This window comes from Typha angustifolia, chromosome 3 (genome assembly GCF_048772165.1).
Source record: "Typha angustifolia cultivar Huaian chromosome 3, ASM4877216v1, whole genome shotgun sequence".
NCBI classification, from domain to species: domain Eukaryota; kingdom Viridiplantae; phylum Streptophyta; class Magnoliopsida; order Poales; family Typhaceae; genus Typha; species Typha angustifolia.
In genome coordinates this window covers 1,540,375-1,562,491 of record NC_133241.1, presented here as the reverse complement: position 1 = coordinate 1,562,491, position 22,117 = coordinate 1,540,375, and the positions used below count along the sequence as shown (strand labels likewise).

The 22,117-nt window shown below is 35.5% G+C and overlaps 1 long non-coding RNA gene across 2 annotated transcripts; it reads right to left on the bottom strand.

Moving 5' to 3' along the window:
• Positions 1–710: 710 nt before the first annotated feature.
• On the bottom strand, positions 711–21,168 carry LOC140758511 (uncharacterized). 2 transcript variants are annotated; one of them, XR_012104118.1, is made up of 3 exons: positions 20,935–21,168; positions 20,349–20,399; positions 711–1,041 (listed from the first exon to the last, which is right to left on the bottom strand). It is a non-coding gene; the product is annotated as an uncharacterized lncRNA (long non-coding RNA). The 2 variants fall into 2 exon arrangements; XR_012104119.1 differs by having other exon boundaries at positions 712–1,038.
• Between the last annotated feature and the right edge of the window lie 949 nt (positions 21,169–22,117).

Sequence of the window (22,117 nt, the reverse complement as noted above, 5' to 3'; positions counted from 1 at the left end):
GTGCCTTAGATTCTGCGCTGACAACACGGACGTCTGACTTTTCTTATGCCAACGGAAAAGCCATGGGGAGGAGGGAATCCTGAGACAACTTAAGGAGAAGCTTTTGAACCAGTCTTTCCCACCAAACTCAGAACAAACACCCATCCCTCCACCCCACCACCATGGCTGCTCGTTGGAGAAACGATTTCGGAGGGCATGGGATCTCAACGGGTTCCAGCGGTGGTTGTGGACTTAAAAACTACTACGCGGACGTCCTCAGCAGCAGCTGGAGCTTACCTCTTGCCATGGCCATCTTCTCGGCCTAGAGTGCGAGCTTGTGCTAAAGCCATCAATGGATCTCCTATTAGGATATATGCTGTTTTGCTCCTCTAGTGCCTCATCTTAGGCAATTTTCCGTTAGATGCATATTGGATTCCCATTTTATGCTTCTATTTATTTAAGATTTGGATGCCTGAATTGTTAGTCTATTTAGAGTAACTGGAGTTATTGAAATATTAGCCTACGGGATTAATAATAAGAATAATTTTACTTAGACTACCTAAATTACCACAGCTTTTCACACTCCCTGAACTTTGTTTTACCATACACACCACCCTTGAACAAATTTCCTTTTTTTAAAAAAAAGTTTAGGATTATTATTTTCTTGGTTCAAAAAAAACATATGTAGATTTTTTCTCTTAATTCAAGGGTTTACATGGATAATAAAAGACATTCAGAGAGTAAAAAATAAATGATGGGATGGTTCAAAAGTGTAAGAATAATTATTCCCTGATAATATAGTAAGAGAAATAATCAATCCGCAGATAATTTCCGCAGTGCATTCTGCATCTCGATCCGCAGTTGGTAGTCCCAATTATGCAGCAGCTAATCATCTGCAATCATCCCATCATCAGGCAGCAATAGGTGGTAGGTTTGGCATCCTTTCTAATTGGGCCATTGGGGAGATCAGATCAGATGTGCAGATTGACTAGTAGTACTGGGAGCTGATCCTCCTTGTCCTTTTGAAGTCCCTACTCTGACAGAAGTTCATCTTTATTCCTACTAAAAGACAACGATAAACTGTATCAGTAAATTCTTCTTAAGCAAATATTACACGATATGCAAATAACTGGGAAACATTTTCTTGAAGGTCACTTACATTTTATACATGCTGGTTACAGTTTTTGATTGGATAATGGGAAAAGTAAAACTTTGTAACAGTTCTCTTCATTGGAAAATTACATGGAGAGTAATCAAAGCACCACTGGAAACCACCCAAGAGATAAAAGTAAACCATATCAAATCAAGCAGATACAGTGGATAGAACACTTTCCTTGTTAACAAATTACTCTGAAACTAGGAAGAAGCAACTAAGCAAGTACCAGCTAGGGATGAGTGGCATTGAATATAAATGTTGGGCACTCCAATATTATCACCATAATCATCAAGGAGATACTGCATTTGTCATACCTGTCGGAATTCGCTCCTAGAAAACAAGATACTTAACGTTCGGCATCTCATACCCTGAGCAATTGCCGGAGGCGTTGGCAGGAAAAATATGAGATTTAACAACATATAGCGAGTCTTTTGAGATGAAGCTTTCAGTCACATGAGTATTGTATAATTGACATGTGAATTAATAGAATGCCAGAGGTGCAGCATCTACATGAAACCAAACCAATATAGTCCAAATGGATGCCAGCAACCTAAATGTATTATTGACCTAATTCATCTTCATACTTGTATAGTTTTACCACAGAAGCACTGGAAATGTTGTATAAAGTTTCTTCCAACATCAGATACTACCATCCTATTTGATCTCCTAGATCATTATGGAGATTCAACTAGTACACAAGCATATGACTGTGATACAATTTTAAAGCACATCATCTCAATCAAATAGGTTCGATTTGCTGAATTATCAAGTGTTCCTTAATCAAGAACGCATATCCTACTTGCTCACTGGAGACGGGCACAGTAACTTAAGAAAATTCTGTTCATAAAATTTTCTAACTAAATTCCATCAAAGATTAGAGAAAGAGAACAAGAGAGAAAATATTGAAGCAAGATATCAAAAAGATGACTGGATATTAAAGAAAAATAACGACATTAAATATATAAGATCAATTATCAAAATGATGAACTAAATGAAGTGCATGGTGATTTTGAAAACCAATCTATACCGTTCTCGAATCAAAATCAGAAGTATAACAGAATAAAATAAGCATGTAAAACACTCAAACATCAAAAGTTTTTATGTGAAAAAAACCCTTACTAACTAAAAATAAAAGCCCGCGGATCCTTTCTCTAGGATCAAAATAATCACTATGAAAATCTGCAGTTACAAATTTACCTACCGATTGCCCATTGTCACTTGCAACCGGATATGAAGAATATGCACCTTTTCGTGATTGGTCTGCAACCTCAGAATCCCTAAAGGTAAATAGCATGCCTTAATTACCCTCGAGAAAGCAGCGATCACAATCACTGTTTTTCTTATAACTCCACCAAGACATAAAACAACGAAATAGAAATTTCCCTGTCATGAACGATAAAAAAATCCTATACTGATCTTCACCAAAAATGTATGTCAGATTGCAGCAGACTCCTATGACATTCTTTCCCATTTATAGATCCCAAAAGGAAAGCCCAAAGAACAAGAGTAAGTCACATTTGTTCTGGTGTGTTCCAATGACTCAGATAAATAGTTCGTATCACGTATGAACATTGCGCTTCTCGCATTTCTCACAAAATCCTTCCAATACTTGTTCAAACAAGTTTCGACCACTTTAGCAACTTTTGCTTTTGGGCAAAAAATGTTGAAAGTCCATTTGAACGGACTTCAAACACTTTGGACATTTTAGATTCTGTTGAAAAACATGCGAAATTCGTTCAAATGGTGGCCTTGAGCCCTTCCTCATACACTCGAGCGATTCAAACAATTCCTTCAAGGTTGAACCAATATGCTTCCTTTTGCTTCATATTTCATCAAACATTGTACCAGTTCACATTACTAGGGAAAAAATACATTATAAATTACTTAGTTTGATCACGAATTTTCCAATTACAAAAATAACATGGAACAAGCATATACTTCATTGTATAAGTCCAGCAAACAGAATAAGCCCCGTAACTTAAAAGCAATGACTAAAGCATCGAATGGGGTAGGGAAGAACGGAAAACTTTCTCGACCAACAACTTTAAAATCAATCAACCAAACAATCTCTAGTCTTAAGGTTTCGTCCAATGTTTTATAAGACTGTAGGCGCTAAGTCGGTGGGTACCTAAAACTAAGGCAGTCATATGAGGCTAAAGCTGTCAAACATTAAGATATTCATATGAATCCGTAAGAAAACTTCTTATTTCATGCATAGAGGCAATTGTTGTTGTTGCCACTGCAAGAGTGGTCTTAAAGTAGTAACAACATCCTTCTAGTTGTTGCTCTTCCCCGTAATGGTTGTTGTATTCACTAATCCTTACAAGAATAGAAGAGAGAGAAAGGATGAGAATAATAACATCTATGGCAAAAACACCCATTTAATAGGAGTAAGAGCCCCTTACAACTTGAATGATAGGTAGGTTTGGGGACCAAGTAGGAATAGGAGTTTATACCTAATACCTGTTCTAGAATTGTTAATAAGTCATCACCTATCTCTAGTGCCTGACTTACCACCAAGGTGCCCCATTAACTGCCTATCGAGCGCCTAGACGTGACCTGCCTACCTTGGTTTTCTCCTCTTACTTTTCACAAGCAAGAAGCATTAAATATATCTGATTTTCTAAGAGGCCTAAAGGAAATATAAGGTTGAGAAGTTTGAAGAATGGTTATTGTTCATAGTAATACTCATGCTACACCAAGAAAAGTAATTGCTGACTCAAGATTACGAGTGTTTCATCCCACTGAGTCACCGATAAATGAAAGTAGACTCATATTAGATATTAGAATATTCGTAAAAAAAAATCGTATCTTACACCTTTTATTCTAGCCTGTGCGAATTGGTGGCCTACAGCAAGAAACATCAATTTCCATCAAAAAAAGAAAAACCAAGAAACATCAATAACTGAGTGGCTAGAAGAATGCCTTCTAATAACAAACAATGTAATACGTTCTAAACTTCTAATAACTATGGAAAACTTTCTAATAGAAGTGAAATACCTCCCAACAATATCACAATACTTTCTATTTGGGTGGATTAGATATCATTATCTATAAAAAAAATTATTATAATGCAATACATAAAAGATAAAGTCATCTTTTAATGAGTATTTAATAGAACTAATTCGTAATTATATCAGCATGATATGTGTATGTAGATAGCATGATTCATAGAAAAAATCTATAGTATGTCAGAACAAAAAATAATAGTCATCTTCTACGGAATATTGATCTGATCTATTCCACATTTACATTACCTAATATGTAAATATAGATTGCATGATCCATAACTGCAAATGACTTTATCTTTTTAGCATTGTATTACAATTTTTTTTTATAGATCATGCTGTCTGATCTGCTCAAATAGAAGCTATTATGCGACTCCTAGAAGGAATTTCACATTAATTAGAAGGTCTTCCATAGTTATATCTCACGATTCTCACATATTAAATTGTTTATCACTGTCTTTAAAATCTTTTGTCTCATAATTTCCACAAATCAATTTAAAACATCCCACAAAGAAAACAAGAAAATCTAAATCTAAAGCAACCGTATGTGCCCGACATGTGTGTTACTTTGCTCTTCTTCCCCTCTCTCTCTTCTTCTCTCTTTTCTCTCTTGCAGTCACCAGTCATTCCCTTCTTCCTCTCACCATGCCAAAGCTTTGTCGAGGCATGACAATGTCGTCAATTGACTCATCAATGAGTCTTCTTCCAGCTTATTAAGTTAATTTTGGTTTAATTAGTTCTATCGTGTTTTCCCCCTTTGTTTTCTTTATCGTTGGTCCCGTCGGGTGATCGGCAAGCCAGCAGCCTTGTTCCTCCTAGCGCCAGCTCCGATAGTATTCCCTCATCATCCCTTTACTAGTGGTAGTCTTAATGGGTTGTTTCTCCCTTCAGTTGAGTCTACATGATGTAGCCTCCTCGCTAGCTTGTGGGTCTTTTTTCAGCCATTCTCGTCAATGTCTCCCTTCCTTGACCAGCTGGAAACTTTCCTCTTTGCAAGGTGAAGTTTTTGGTGTCGCCCTTTTATGCTCTCATGGCCCAGTGTGGTTTTTGGCAACCTCCATGGTCGTCGATTATAAATGGGTTGTGTCATTGCTACCAGCCACCCTAACTGGCCAACCTCGAGTTGTGTGCACTCCCCACGACCTCCTCATCCTTCTAACAAAAGGGTTGTGTTATATTTTCATCTTTCAGATTAATTACCCTATTGATTGCCCCTCCTGCCTCGGGAGCATGCACAGGAATCCCGGACATTGAGGGCCGACCTTACCAGCACCGTAGGTTTACTAATCAATGAAGCCCCTCAACAATCGGAAGTTCACGCTCAGCGTGAAGGAAAGCACTTCTACTCTCTCTAAGCTCTCCGCTTTGAGATCCAAGAGCTGGCAATGTAGAATTTCACTAAGGAATTGCTCTAGTAGGCAATCAGGTAGACGGTTTCCCCCCACTGGGATTATTCAACTACTAACTGATGACCAGGAGACTACTCTTCCCATTAATTGATCATAACGATATCGTGGAAATGCCTTTCAATCCATTCCCGATGCATCTCTTCTTGCCAGTGAATGAGTCCGACTCTAGTGAGTGAGTGAAAGGGTGCGCACTCCCCATGGCATCCTCATCCTTCTAACAAGGTTTTTTTGTTCGGTTTCCCTGGTGGCTCATTCGATTCGTTCCTCTCGCTGTCGAGTTTCTTTGTCTATGGCTTTGTCAGCACCTTGTGCGTCTTTTCCCTTGGCCTGAGAGAGGGGTAGGTGTGTTGGCCTCGACTGCCGACGGTGATGTTTGCTAGTAGCCACTCCCTTTCTTCTCCTTGACTTGCCTTCTGTCGAGGGTGCAGAAAGAAGGGGCAGGGGAGTGGTTGGGTAGGGCTAGGTGCAATCTAACCTAGCTCAGGCCCAGGTTAGGTTAGGTTGCGGTCAAGCCTGTGACAATATTGAATAATTTGGGCTTTGGGCCCAACCTTGGTAGGTTAGTATTGTGATATTTTGGTTGGTTGCAGCCCAACCCATTGTTCTAGGCCTTGGGCTAGCCCATGTGGTTTAATTATTCTTTAAATTATGGTAATTTGCTTTAGCTTTCTTATTTAATTATTGTTGTCAATCTTGAGCCTTAATTATTAATTATTTTTAGAGGGTAATTTTGTTAGTTATAATATTTGTTATAAATTAATATTAATAAATGAGGTAGTAGTATGAGAATATAACTACTAATTTGCTCGTAAAGAGGAATTTTCTCTAATTGAATATTGATAATCATAATAAAAGTCCTTTAATATTCAATAAAGTTAATTAAATGTTATCTATTTTATTTTAAATCGTCAGTAATTAGTGGAACGATAAATATAATAATAATTATATTAATAACTCTTAATAATGTGTTCAATCGTCATAACTAATATACCAACTCTACTTGATATAACAAGCGTAAAAGTTCCTAAATAAACCTACCAAACCTGTAAAGGTTGTCTGTAAAATTATTTAATTAATTAGAGGCAAGTGTGCTTATGCTTTTTATTACTTTCATTATCGAGGCAAATTCAGTACTATGTGAGTATGGTCCCACAGCATAGTTGAAACTAGTAAACTAGGAAGCGATGTTAGGTGGGTAAATCCTCCACAGTTTAGAAATAGTGTAGTACTGAAATGATATTTTATTTTATGATTTCATCGTTCATATCATATATATATGTGCAGATATTATTTACTAGTTAACATAATTATATTTATTTTACTGCTCCAAAATTATGCATGGATTATTAGTGCATTCTAAGTACGATATATTCGATATGCATGTCATATGATTGATGATGTTATTCACTTCACTATTTGCACATATTACTACATAGTTAAATCTCGTCAGGGCAGTACCCATTTACCCTCTCAACATAAGGTAAGTGGGCAGAGTGTATATAATACATATATTTATATCGACCAATACCTGAAGTCGCGAGGTCAAGAGGGGATTATCAGGCACCGTGTGCACTAGTTTGAGGAGGTATAATACTATCGAGTACGGAGATTAGACATTGGATAATCTTAAACTATAATTAAAAGGTAAATGTCGTAGACCTAGCAGTACCCAATAATACAGAGTCAGTGTGTCCATGAGCTATGTGCTCTTGATTCTATTGTGTGCAATGATGATGATAGAGGTGAGGTTTTGAGCTTACAACTGGGATCTTTAATTTGATGGCCATAGATAACTGAATCATAAGCAATGCGCTAGGTATGTTCATGCGACATTAACATTAGATGTCTATCCTTCCTCGATATTAAAATAATATACGAGCATATATTTATTATCTAATTGATAGCTCTGTGAGCATATGTTTATTATGTGATTGATAGCTCTGTGAGCATATGTTTATTATGTGATTAATAGCTCTGTGGGCAAATAATGATATTTTATGGATATTATTCTATGTGAGCCTGTGATAAAAAATTTGATAGTTTGAATGATGCATATCATGTGTTCTTTTATTAATATATATGAGATGTAGATTTGGGCATGATATATATATACAACGATGGTCGTGCGAATGACACGTGCCGTGCGGTGCCACCATCGACATGGCACGTGCCGAGCGACACGCCTCGGCACGCCCTGACATGCCAGTGGTCCAGTGGCACGCATTTATAATATTTTTAATAAAAATTTTAGGATATTTAGAAATATTTTTAGATCTTTGGTATGCTAATATTTGATTTTTCGTTTAAACATATGTATTAAAATTTAAAATCTACATTACAATGTTTTATTTTTACATTATACTTAGAGAATAACAAATGAAAATTAGGCTTGAGTTGTCATTCCAATTTTAAAAAAAATAACAAATAGTTTTCATTCCATGTTTGTTAAATGATGATTATGGAAATTAAAGAATGACAAATGATAAAAATTAGTTAATGATAATTGATGGAAATAAAAAAAAAAGTTAAAAAAATGGGTTCCACATGTCATATCATATTTGTCAAGAAAATGAGTAAAGTTGATTTGATAATTGATGAAAATAAAAAAATAAAAAAAAATATCTACATTGGCACATGACCAACACGAGGCTGTGTTGGATAGGCACGAATCGACGCGGCATGCATGCCGGTCAGCATGGCTCAGCACGGGGGTGTGCCACTGGCACACCTAATTGGCACGACCACCATGTATAGAATAAGTTAGATTGTAGCCCTACACGGGCATTTGTTTAGATGAGGTGTATGAACATGTATTTTGGGACTTGTTGTGGCTTGTAGTATTTGAATTTGTTTTTTGCCTATAATATTTATGAAAATGTTGAGTTGTTATTTTGTATATTGTATAGAAATATTGACCAATAGATTACATAAAAATCACACGGGTTTTACCCATATGAGGGGCACATATATTTGGAGGCAGGTGCTTCATAGTTGAATTAAAAAAAAAATTATCACGCTATCATTTGCCTAGACTCATACTATGCAACGTATGATATAATTTATTTTTATGGATCATGCTATCTACATTCATGTATTATATAATTTAAATGTGAAATAGATCAGATAAACATTCACTAGAACATGACTTGATCTTATTTGCAACATATTACATAATTTTTCATAGATTATGCTATCCACATTCACGTATGACACTGATTTAGTTGCAGAATATATCTTATAGATACTCATTAAAAGATGACTTCACCTTCTATTTTTTTTAACGGATCATGCTATATAATTCATCCAAAAAGAAGATATTCCACTATTGTTAGAAGGTATTTCATTTTTATTAGAATGTATTCCATAGTTATTAGAATGTACTAATTATTATTAGAAGGTATTTCACAATTCTTTCACATATTACATTGTTTCTTTCTTTTAGTTCCATAGTTATATCTTCTTGTTCCAGATTGTTTCGTGTGTTATGGTGCTTCTCTCTTTTTGTTTGTAGTTATTGTACCTATTATGTTATCTCTTTTAGTTCCATAAGAGAATATAATTTAGTTTTAATTACATAGAGTACATGCATATCCAATCAATTACAAGGAATATTTAATGCAACTAGTAAATGCATAGTATAACTCTCTCTTATTTATTTTTTCCAAATGGGCTGAGACTATCTGGGAAGAAAAAGGTGAAAAAAAGGCTTCCATGCAAAAGAAACTGAACTTGAACCTGTCCTCTAAATACAAAAATGATGTGTTTTTATTGCAAATTACCCATTGTAATTTGCCTGATATTTTAGTACTTCGAGTTGAATTAGCTCTACTGGGCTCATAGATCATTAGATATTATATTGATTGATAGTTTGTAGTTATACATATGGGCAACAGTACATTATCCACAAAGAAATGAAATAAATGCTTCCTACTTCACAAAAGCTATCAAAGAACTTCGGCAAAATTTGCAGAAGAAACTTATCAAGTTGAGTGGAGTACTACATTTCTGAGACTACTATTACATTACATATCAGATAGACAACAGTGAATACAATCATCTCTAGGATCCTTAAAAGGTTCTACGAAGTACAGGTTTTATGATCAACATACATAATCTTGTTCATAAAAAAAATATCTATCAACTGTCTTTCTAGCAAATTTAAAGTAAAGAAACATGCTAATTGCTTGTATCAGTTTTACTTACTTGAAGAACGCACATGAACTAGAGGTCCAGAAATAACACTACATTTTCTTGTGAAAAATAGAAAGTAATACCTTATTCCCCACACATAGCATGATATAAGCCTCCCTTCACTAAGATTCTTGTGTCAGTATTACCAGATTGGCTTTCAAATTTATCGTTCTCCAATAATCCATGTTATAAAATTGGTAAACTGGCACATGATGCCTCTTCTATATCTACTTTCATTTTCTGAGCTTGTTCAAGCATAACAAAATATCAGCAGTCAAGGCTCACCAATGGCACATGTAAGCCACTTAGTAGACCTCTAATTCACATCTTGTGTGAAGTCTCAATGCAAAACAATTATTTGACACTTTATGCAATGCAAATTACACCAACCTTCTTCCTATAAAATAAGTAAAAGAAGCGCAGAACAAATATTAGCGAGATGGTGATAAAAAGATGAAACAAATTTTATTGTCCTTCATCAACCCATTGCAGAACTTGGTCAAATCAATCATCACCAATAAAAGGTTATCTTGACAGAACTCAATCATAAATAAAATTTAACTAAATACCAAGGACGCTCTAAGCAATAAATCAAAGGGAATAAATTATGAGTTGAAGATATCATTGATCCTTCTAAGGTTCCCAGTATTGGGATTATGATTGGGATCGGGATCGGAATCAGTATATGCATCGGTCGTATCAGCCTTATCAGCCACTTATATCAGATCAGACTATTTTTTAATTATGTAAAATTCTAATGTTGTCTAAACATGCAGAAAAATTTAGATAAAATGACAGGAAGCACCTACTGCTTTGCTTCACCGCAGCAGGAAGAGGAAGAGAGGGAATGAGAGTCGAATTAAAAAACTGAAAAAGAAATTAAAAAAAAAATCACCAAGGTCAAAGTTGTTGGATCTTTGTCGAAGAACGTCACCGGAAGTCAAGGTCGCCGTTGGAAGAGGTGAGAGAGAGAAAGAAAAAGAGAGAAGAAAAGAGAGAGAGAGAGAGAGAGAGAGAGAGAGAGAGAGAGAAAGAGAGTGAAGAGAGAGAGAGGGAGAGGGATGGTTCCCCTAGGTCAGATCTGACCTATTCCCGCTTATTTCGGGCAAGATTGGGTATCAGCTGAGACAATTGATATCCTAGTCAAAACCAGTCAACCGGCTGATTTTGGCGGGTTCATACTGATTTGTTTTAGTGGATCCCACTCAAGATTGGCTAAAACTGGGAACCTTGGATCCTTTAGCACTAGACACCCAATAAGTCCTTGTAATTCTAATATATGGCTATGGTGAGTGCCAACATGAGACTAGTGTTTAGTTAGGTTCATTTATGGTCCATCGTGTCATGGCATGCCACTTGTAGAGGCACATAATCACTCTTTGTAGTAACATAATGTTCACAAACCTATATTTAGTAACATAGATTGGATGAAACCTTTACAAAAGGATGGTCGTGCCGGTAGGGTGCTGACATGGGGCATGAGGGGTGCTAAAGGAATTCCATGTACTGCTCCGTGCCAAGGTGTGCCACTCCCTTGTCAAGCGGTATCATTTGATGCATGTAGGGTACAAAAGCACTTGGTAATCGCACGTAAGCAAAGGAGATGATCTTTGTGCCGCATAATACCTCACACTCAAAGAGACCCTATATTTTTGATGGTGTGATATTACCCCTAACTGAAAAGAAGAGGGAGAAGAAGAGAAGAAAAAAGAAATCTAGAAAAAAAAAAGATTAATCCAAGTTTGGAACTTCAAATCACATCAAAAGGTATGTTTTCCAAATTTCTCCTTATTTTCTTTGGTTCATAAACCAAATTCAAGATTAATCGTCCTACACGTAGCAAAACGAAGCTATGCCATCTATTAAAAGTCTTTCTACATAAATTTGACATTTTGGTGCTACATGTATGAAAATACTCTTCAAAATATAGGAATTAGATGGAAATTAGGTTTTCCCTGAACTTTACCCCAAATTGAAAAGAATACGAAATTAATATGTCAAAAAAATTAAATTAGGTCAAAACAGGTGTAAGAGTAGGTTAGATTAACTCCATATAGTTCGATTTGAACCAAAATTTACAATTGTTGGCTAAAAGATCCTAATGTAGGCTATACTACCTATTTTAGAACCTAAAATATGTTGAAGACATACTTAGAGATGTGCCATAGCATGCTGATGTGACAGTAGCATGCCTAACTGTGCTGATGCATGGCCTACTTTATTTATATCTTCCATCAAAGCTCTTAAATCTTAATACTAAACTAGCCCATCTCTCCTAAGTTGTTGTTTGATAATATTTGTGTCAATGCAATTTCCTTAGCATCACAGGTTCCTTGCATCCTCTTAGGTTCCGCTACTCATGATATCTACTATTTCTCCACTTACACAAATGTATTATCCTCATGCCTCAATGGTAGATTTAGTTTGCATATTATGTTCCTTATCTTAGGAAAGAATAAGTGGGAATTACTGACTTCCCAAGGATAAGTCAACATGAATCGTATTCCCAAGATCAGATTGAACTATCTTAGCAAAATCACGAAAATGAGAAGGAAATGTGCACTACAACTTAGCGACTTGTAATATTCTCTTAGAAACAAAGTGATGTGCATATGTAACTCTATAATGCTATCACGTAAATGTAAAGTTGTGTGTGTGTGTGTGTGTGTGTCTGAGTGTGTAATGCCATTGCCATATGCATTGAAAGATAAAGATCCATATAAATATATGTAAAATACTTCTCGTGCTAAGCCTCTTTTGGAAAAGATGGAGCTCACTAGCATCAATCACTGCTCAATGCTTTCTTCTAATATGGTTGCTTTGGTACGATGTCTGCAGTATCTGAACTAGGATCAATTGGTTGGATACTAGACTAAAAAGAGACCAGCCTAATGAACGGAAGATAAAGTTATGCTTAACATTATCTATCTATAGATAATATAATAATATATGGATCCAAGAAGTATGAATGTAGAAAAGGAAGATAAATCATATAACCTTGGTAATGCTAACAATCCGAGGCTGATCAACCCAAGGACCAAGATAAACAATTATAGCTGAAAATTGCTCACCAAATATGAGATACATTAAAAGGAAAAGGGGGAAAGACTGATCAATAAAATCATACACAATTTGGTCAATTCCTACAGACTCCTATAGAGACCCAAGACCCTGAAACAATATTTTCTAATCCTGAATGGACACCTAACAAACCAACAGATCTAATTTGAATTGACATTGGATTGGTAAACAGATAATAAAACAAATTTAAACTTTAAAGACAAAATCCGAGAATACATAAAAATATAAACGGTCACTTAATAATACATCTAATCAGAGATCAAAGATATACTACTACAGTGGTTTTATCTAAATGCACCTGTCATGCTCAAGGAGTTAGAATCATCTGTCACCTTAAACACATCTATCAATTATTCCTAAGCATATTTCAGCATTCTCCTCTACTTGCCTATCTTGGCCGTACTGTTTCATCCAAGGCATCATATTGCCATGCTCAAGGATTTACGAAGCACATCATTTGGTGGCATCCTTAGGGATCTAGGGAACATGGATTCTTTTAAGCTCTATCCACATCGTATCAGATACAATGATACTCCTAAGACACTTCATGGATATGCTCTAATACTTCTTTTATGTATCTCATTTTCTCAAAAATAAAGTTAAACAGTGGATGTTCTTAAATATTTCTAGGATTCGCTTTGGAAGTTCAAATTTCAGATATAAATCAAATTAATTATTCCTCTTAGTCTAGAGGGTTCCATTTGTCATAACAATTGGCCCTGAAAAAGATTTCTACTGGTATGATCTATGAATTTGAAGAACAGTATTAGGATTTCATGCCACAGTGAACTCATTCTCTTCTTTGCATTCAGCATTACTCATTAAAATTTGGATTAAATACATTCCAGCCCCTTGTACTTTGGACGAAAATCAAATATAAATTTGGATTAAATTTCTACTAGTATGATCTATGTTTTATTTTTGTATCACTACATCTCCCTACTCTTTTGACTAAATTGGTTTCATAGAATGTCATTGACGAAGATGAGAAAATGACTTAAATGACTATGCTTCTGTTAAGGTAAAAGGCATGAATTAACTTCGGACAAAAACCTAACAGTTGCAAGTTGCAACTTAATGAAAAATGTAGAGAGCATAGTGAGAACAGATTCTTAACGGTTACAATTCAACCAAAAGTGGAGGGGCACACAAAGATACAATTTAAAATACAGAGGAGCAAAGTGGTTTTTAGCCAAAGTGCAAAATGGTAAAATATATTTAACCAGCTTTTGATGAATTTTCGAGATCTATTTAAATTTGTTCCATCACATTGACAAAAAGTATAATAAAATACAAGAATACAATATATATAATATATAGGTTATATTTATACTATACACTATTAGATATAAATATATGCAATGTATCCTTGTTTTTCAAGATTTTTTGTATTGGGATATTTATATCGCACTCGTGTCTTATACTCATATCGTGTTTCATAGTTAAGGATTCTCACTAGGAAATTAGGGTACATATACATGCATAGATGACTCTAATAAGGAAAGTCAAGCAAGTATATAACTCCTTTGTGGAAAAGCATCTTATACCTTTTTTCTTAGTACTACATGGCATGATGTATGTGAGGTCAACTGGATAAGGAGTTGACTCTTCTTTTAATTCCTACGATGCAAACTATGTCACTTTCTTATGCCATTTTCAAGTTGGTGGTGAAAGAAGGATACCCACCACTTCTAAATCTAGTACAACACATTCTATCTTATTTCTAGATAACAACTATTATCATGTTCTGAAAAGCGCCCGCGATACGCAGGCGGTTATGTGACTATATAGCGCTTATATGATATGCATATGTAATCTAGCAATAAAAATATTAGAAATAAGTTACCAATCTAGTATATTGAATATTTTAGCATAACAAGCTAATAATCGGTAAAAGTTGCAAAGTAATATATGAAGAATCATGCTGATAATACTCTATCCACTAAGGGTGCTACTTTCTAATCATATAATTATTCAATAGATATTTTCCAAGTTTGATAAATTAGGCAATTTGCATGAAAAAATCTTTTAGTTATGCTATTGACTGTTTTAGGCTCCTCAATTTTCGAATTATACTTTTAAATCTCTTTTATCTATTTAGCGCTAACAAAGTAAAGAAAAGGTTATAGTGTCCTAAAACTATACCTAAAGACTATGCAGAAAGTACGTTTTTAATTTTGCTAAGAACGTATCCAAATTTAATAAAAAATGGCACGCATTATTTATGTAAACTATACATAAAGAGTATATAAAATGTATGCTTTCATTTTGTCAAGGTACACATATAAAAGTACTTATTCAATAGGGTTAAATGAGTAAAATAGCCCAAATTTGTTATTCGAAAATTAAGGAACATAAAACTATCAATATCATAACTACGAGACTTTTTCATGCAAATTGCCATATAATTTGCACTAACAAAATTAATTAATAAAAATTATTATGAAGCACTATAAATGTCTTAATATTATGATATAGCACTTTCATATGATATGAAGTGATCAATCAGCTTGACCCACCCAATCCCAGACCAAAATTGCTCGAAATTAACCAGCCTAAGCTCGGATTAAACCCGATTTGGGGCCAGCTCGATCCAAGCCAAAAATGGTAATGGGCAATACAGGTCAAGCCTCAAATACACCCACCCACAGCCCGCCCATCATGCTTGCTTGTAGCTCAGCCTATTACACCCTCCCACAACCTGACTCGTTACACTCGCTTGTTTATTTCCTATGGATATTTAGTCACATATTGTAGATTTGATGTATTGAAGACTAGTATAAAACATTGTTTTAGTCCCATGTGCGAACTAACTATAAGAGCTCGTCGGATGGGCCTCTGGATAAGCTCGATGTGAAGTGTGAGAGGTAGGAGAAGAGTGTATGTAAGAGGTTGAGAGTAAAAACTAAAAATTTGAGAAGAATCCATTTCGACCAATTTCCATTGAGTTTTGATAGCTGGGGATATCAATTACTAACATTCCCTAGGTTGGATCTATTTAGATACTAGCAAAATATTTTAAAAAAAATTCTATGTAGACAAGTTTCGATCAATAAGGTCGATACAGCTGAGACGACTAATCTGGCTAATCCTAGACCGAAACTAGTCACCTGACTGGTTTCGAGTTAGAAGGGATTGGCTATGCATTATACTCGACCGATTAGTAATGCCGCTAAATATTTTTGATACGCTCAACTTGTTAGACCCCGATTCGACCTCGATATCTCATGGGCTAGCGGACGGTATGAGCTAGAACTAGGGGTGAAAATGGGTCCGATTAATTCTGACCCGACCCGCTATCCGACCCGATTCAGATCGGACTCGGATAAAAATTCCTATCCGATTTGGATAGGAATTCAGATACATATATAATTTTTAAAAAAATTCTGAATACGGATTCAGATACGGGTCGGATATAATTTTCAGATTCAGATATCAAATATCCATTTACCCACATATTTTTTTTGAATGATTACAGTTTTTAGTTTGCTTATTTAAATAATGAATATTGATATTGTTACTAATGATGTGTTATCTATTATTTGTAGAGGTTAATTTCTCTAATTTTATATGTATTTGACATACAAAAAAATTAGTTTTTGTGAAACTCTTAATATGTTTTGTGTTAATTATATCTAAATAAAAAAATCATAATTCTTTTAAAATTCGATCAACATCCGTTTAAGATTTGATCATCTATCCGAAAATTATTTGTATCCGTTTAGTTAGAATATGGTTTTAAATTTTGTTATCCGTCTAATATTCGTAACCTAATCTGTATCCGGACTAAAAATATACATCCGAATGTGGGTTAAGCACTATCCAATCTGTTTTCACCCTTAGCTAGAACATTCTAGCTCGATCTGGCTTGAGTAATTGGTGTGCGAGCTGGCAAACAAAGGTCTAATACCCCTAAGCTCAAAAACAATAGCTTGGCCCGCTTGAAGATCACCTCTAGTAGTCAATATGCAAGCATATATGCATATGCAGTCCGCATATGTGGCCAATATGCTAGTGCATATACATATGCGGTCCTTATATGTAGTTTATATGTGATTGTATTGCATGTAAAGACCACATAATGCATATGTGGGGTGGTTGACACAATGATGTTGCCTATGCGTTGATTTTCAGAACAATGACTCTCACATCACTTTGTATTCATTATGCATGCCCATTTGAGGTTGTTATCCACTACCAGCTTGTTATGCAGTAATAGAATCTGTTTCTTGAAACCAATTCAATTTACTTTGGTGAATATCCATTCTCAAGAGTTATTTTACCTTATCTTCAAAGCATTTTCGTGGATTTCATTTTTTCTAGAGTTACCACACAATATAATCATACTAATTAACAAGGATTGTCATTGCCAACGACATAAGGCATGCCAATAATAGCTTTGGCACGCCCTAGTGTGCCATTGACACACTAGCATAGCCTCTACACACCCTAAATTCTGTGTATATATATATAGAGAGAGAGAGAGAGTGCGCTTTAAATAGGTTTTGACAACTAAATGAATGTTAAAACATTTAGCCCTAATTATTAGTGCATCATATCCAATTTTATGCAGCACTAGGAACATGAGTCATTGTTAACGCATACCATTAATCTAAAATGTGTCAAATACATTTTATCCTTAAAATACTTTGGCATAAAATCACTTTACCATCTACTACTTTATTTTGTATCACTTAATCACCCTCTACTTATGACTAATTTACAATTAATACCATTGTTAATAGAAATTTGAAATTACCAAAATAATCCCCATTAATTTTGCTAGACAATAATCTATTGGGATTGAGGGGTTTTTGGTTAAACAACACCTCCCCGCTTTTTTTTCTTAGACAATCTCAATCTAGGGTTTGCAAAATTCATATCCCTCTTTCACATGCACTACAAAAAAGGTTTGAGAGCATTTGCTACGGGAGGTATAATATTGCCCTCTATTGTCTATTTGCGGGGGCTAGGAATTTGGAGCATATGTGATTTATTAAAGAAATATAGTTGAAAGAGTCTATAGGAAAGTTAAGATGAGCACCCTTCTTCTACAATTGATTGGTGGTGGGCTTCAACTTATTACTTAGTCCATAATAGTTAAGGACAGGCGAAAATATATGTGGTCAACATTTTTGGGAGTCTTAAGAGTTGACACCATTAATTTAGATTGGGATCAAGATTGGTCGCCCAAGAAAACGATGCATATCGACCATATCGGTTGCTTGTATAGGATCAAAATATTTTTTAATTACATAAAATTTTAAATATTATTTAAAAATATAAAAATATTTCTAAATATTTAGAAAGAGTGACAAAAATAATGAAATCAAAATTATTCACATATGAAGTCTAAAAACTAAAAAAAGTACTCATTCAAAGCTATGATGAATATTGAGCTAGATCTAGTATATTTCTATGCTTGTAAATTATCATTACATAAGTGAAATAAATAGAGAGACCTCTATATCTCTTCACTGTTCTTCTACAGCAATAAGATATGAGGACTTAAAGAGTGGATGAAAAAGAGAAATGAGAAATTAAAAAAAAAAGGCACTTGCCTATGTTAACCCATGTGCGAAGTAACTTGAAGTGCTCATTGGATAGGCCTCTGGATAAGTTCAATGTGAAGTGTGAGAGATAGGAGGAGAGTATATATAAGAAATAGAAAGTAAAAAGTAAAAACTTGAAAAGAATCCATTTCAACCAAATTCCATTGAGTTTCGATAACTAGGGACATCAATTACTAACGTTCCCTAGACTGGATTTATCTAGATACAACCTAAATATATTCAAAAAAATCTATTTTGACTAGTTTCGACCAATAAGGCCAATACAACCCAGATGACTAATCTAGTCAAAACTGGCTAATCCTAGACTGAAACTAGTCATCTAACTGGTTTCGGGTTAGAAGGGATCGACTATGCATTACACTTGATCCAGTAGTAATATTGCTAAATATTTTTGATACGCTCAACCTGTTAAGCCCCGGTCTGAGCTTGATATCTCATGAAGCTAGTGGATGGTTATAAGCTAGAGCATTCTAGCTCGACCCGACTTGAGTAATTGGTATGCGAGCTAGCGAACAGAGGTCCAAAACCCGTAAGCTCAAGAAGCACGGCTTGGCCTGCTTGAAGATCACCTCCAGCAGTCAATATGCGAGCATATATCCGCATATGTGGTCAATATGCTAGTGCATATATATATGATGTCCTTATATGCAGTTTATATGTGATTGTATTGCATGTAAAGACCACATAATGCATATGCGGTGCGGTTGACACATTGTGGCTGCCTATGCCACCACTAATTTTGTATTTACTACTGTAGTATAATTCAATAAATTATAATTTATGATGAAAAAGAGGACCTATATGGCTGATAGTCCTACGAAAAGAAGCCCACAATAATAGGACGCCTAGTGAAGATTTGAAATCATGCTTTGCCTGGAAAGCAGTGCAATTGATTTCATGTCAGATCATATGTCCATGTGCCTCTCCAATCATGAGCTATGGCAAATCTGTGCACTGCTAGCATCACTATCAGGGCCCCATCAACCTATCACCCAGCACACTTTCTCTTTCATTGCTTTCACCAAATCAATTCAAGAAAAAAAATTGTAGTTAAAAAGGGACTTAAACAAAAGAATGATTGCATATTAAAGAAACAAAAGGATATCAAATATATGAGTGCTACTTCTAGCTTGTGTAAAATACACTTAATTATAACTTTTGCATCTATGCATCTCAATCTCCTCGTCATGGCTCCACCCAACTTTTGCATATGTTGTTCCTAGTTTTTCAGAATTCTGATCCATAAAGTATAGCAAACCTTATAGCAATCTTAGAAAATTTTAGTTTCAATTTAAGAGACATTAAATCAACAATAAAGGAAATACTTAATGCAATATCTTCATCTCTCTTTCTCGTTGAAACATAGAATCACTTGGGTATGTCTACCGAGCATGGCTACTTCTTTTACCATCATGATGTCTTGATTTACTAAAATTTCGTCAGTACAATCAGCCTTAGATCTACTTCTTCCAAAAACTGCATATCCTATGTTTCTTCACCATCCAACTATTAGCTTGAATTGGTTAAAAAACAAAGATTGCCACATCAATACGGACACATCTTTTCTTTTGCCAACAGTGATAAATGTAATCATTAATAGTAGTATACCCTTTTTTATCTTATGCAATCACAATCCACAAAAGAAAGGACCCAATCAAAGGTTAAAATGAATTAGAGAACCGTGACCACCAAAAATATGGAGACAGCTAATATGATGCATGTAACAATTGCCCACCATCTTTCTTTCCTTCCTATGAAGAACTTACACATACAAAGCGAAGAAGCACATGAGCCTATTTACGAAAGAGGTAAGGCAAGAAGCAATATGTTTAAAAATAAAATCCTCCATATTGCATTTAGATTAGACATGAAATCAATTACTTGCTAGCAAGTAAACAAGAAATCAACATAAAACAACATAGAATGGGCGATATGACAATATTCTGCATACCTGCTACATTATGGATCACAAATACTCCAAGAAATCCACTTCCGATCCATGCTGCATGGATTCGTCATAAGATTTATTTAGATAAAGAAGTGACACCTTGCAAGGCAAACCATGATGACAACGAGAAAGAGCACGCCAGTACACAGCCATAGCTTCTGTCGGCATGACCGGGGACCGGCGTGCTCTCTCTCGTTGTCAACACAATCACTCCCCATCTAATCGAAACCCAAAAAACTCATCATCTGCCCCAAGAAAACACGAAACCAAAGCAAGCAAACTTAAAAAAGATGCATCAAAATAGAACAACGGTGAATCATGTCATTATGCCACAATATAGAAGCAAAAAACTTGCTTTAAAAAGAAAACCACAGATCTACCGATATGAATATGACGAAAAATTTTACCAACAAAAGTTATTTTCTCCTCGATGGATCAAAGTATGAACACATAAGACAGCACAGACCCAAACGAACAAAGAAATAGAAATAAGCAATTTAATGAACAAAAAAACGAATAGGCGATCATGCTTCTAACCCTAAAGAAAGCGGAAAACGCGATAGATTTAATCAACAAGAATCGGATCTACCTTCTTAATCCTTCCCGATCTTTTCGCCGACGATCAAACCCTAGAAATCGAAGAGAGAGAGAGAGAGAGAGAGAGAGAGAGAGAGAGAGATTAGAGAAGGAAGCATTCAACACAAGGATCGAGATAGGAGGAGGAAGAGGGAGGGAGAGAGAAGGGCGAGGTTCTTCTCCTCTCCACCTCGTCTTGACTTGAAAAAGGAAAGGCACGCAGCGGTAACACCTACTGAGTGATGATTACCGCTCCACCCAGCTCTACTTCTCGGCCATAATTCATAAAGTAACAGAGTTATAATTTAGGAGGAATATATTAACTTCAACTTACCGCAGGGGAGTAGAACCAAATTCGCTGGGACCCACGAATATTTGGCGTATCAGGATTCGAAACGTGTCCGTAAGGATGGAAAGGTCCATATAGTACGGATATGCTCTCTCCCCCTTGTTAACATTGTCGCGAGGGATGCCCACTGCGCGTACTTCCCTCTCTCTCTCAGCTCTCTCACAGTGTCAGCGAGTAATATTGGGTTTATATATTATTTGAGTCCTTTCTTCACTAATCTCTCTTCTTACTCCTCCTTGCGTCGGGAACTCGGTTCATCATGAATACGAGGGCGTGCATTTGGGAATAAACGGGGCGCGAGTATCATATCCTGTTCGGGTTTACCCTGAGGAAATTTTTGACGTCATTCAACGGGATAATAAAAGAGGAGTTTTGACGTGGACAACGTGAGGTGGAAACAAGAATACGGATGTTATCACCGTCGTTCTCGCTGGGCGCGAGTGTGTACTTGCTGGGTGGGAGAGGCAGAGGGGGCATGCAGAAGACCAGATTTAACGAATCATCACTGCCGTACAGTGAATACAGCTCGTGATATGGGCCGTCTGATTTTGAACTTTGATGCGAGCGATAATAACTGCAGTAGTTGAAAATAAATGCGCAAACATTGATATATTTTACGAGAAATTATATTTTTATTTTTGTTGTTAGGTTTAAATTCCCATCACTTTTTTATAGTTTCATTTGAGTTATTTTATCTAATTAAATTAAACATAGATGAACTATACCCGGTTTTCACAGAAATTTTGAAACAATTTCAAATGTCACTCTTTTATTACTGTACTGTCAGAAAATTCGGATGAGTTAACTTACGATGGCAGTAATATCAGACGTAATCCCAAATAACTTA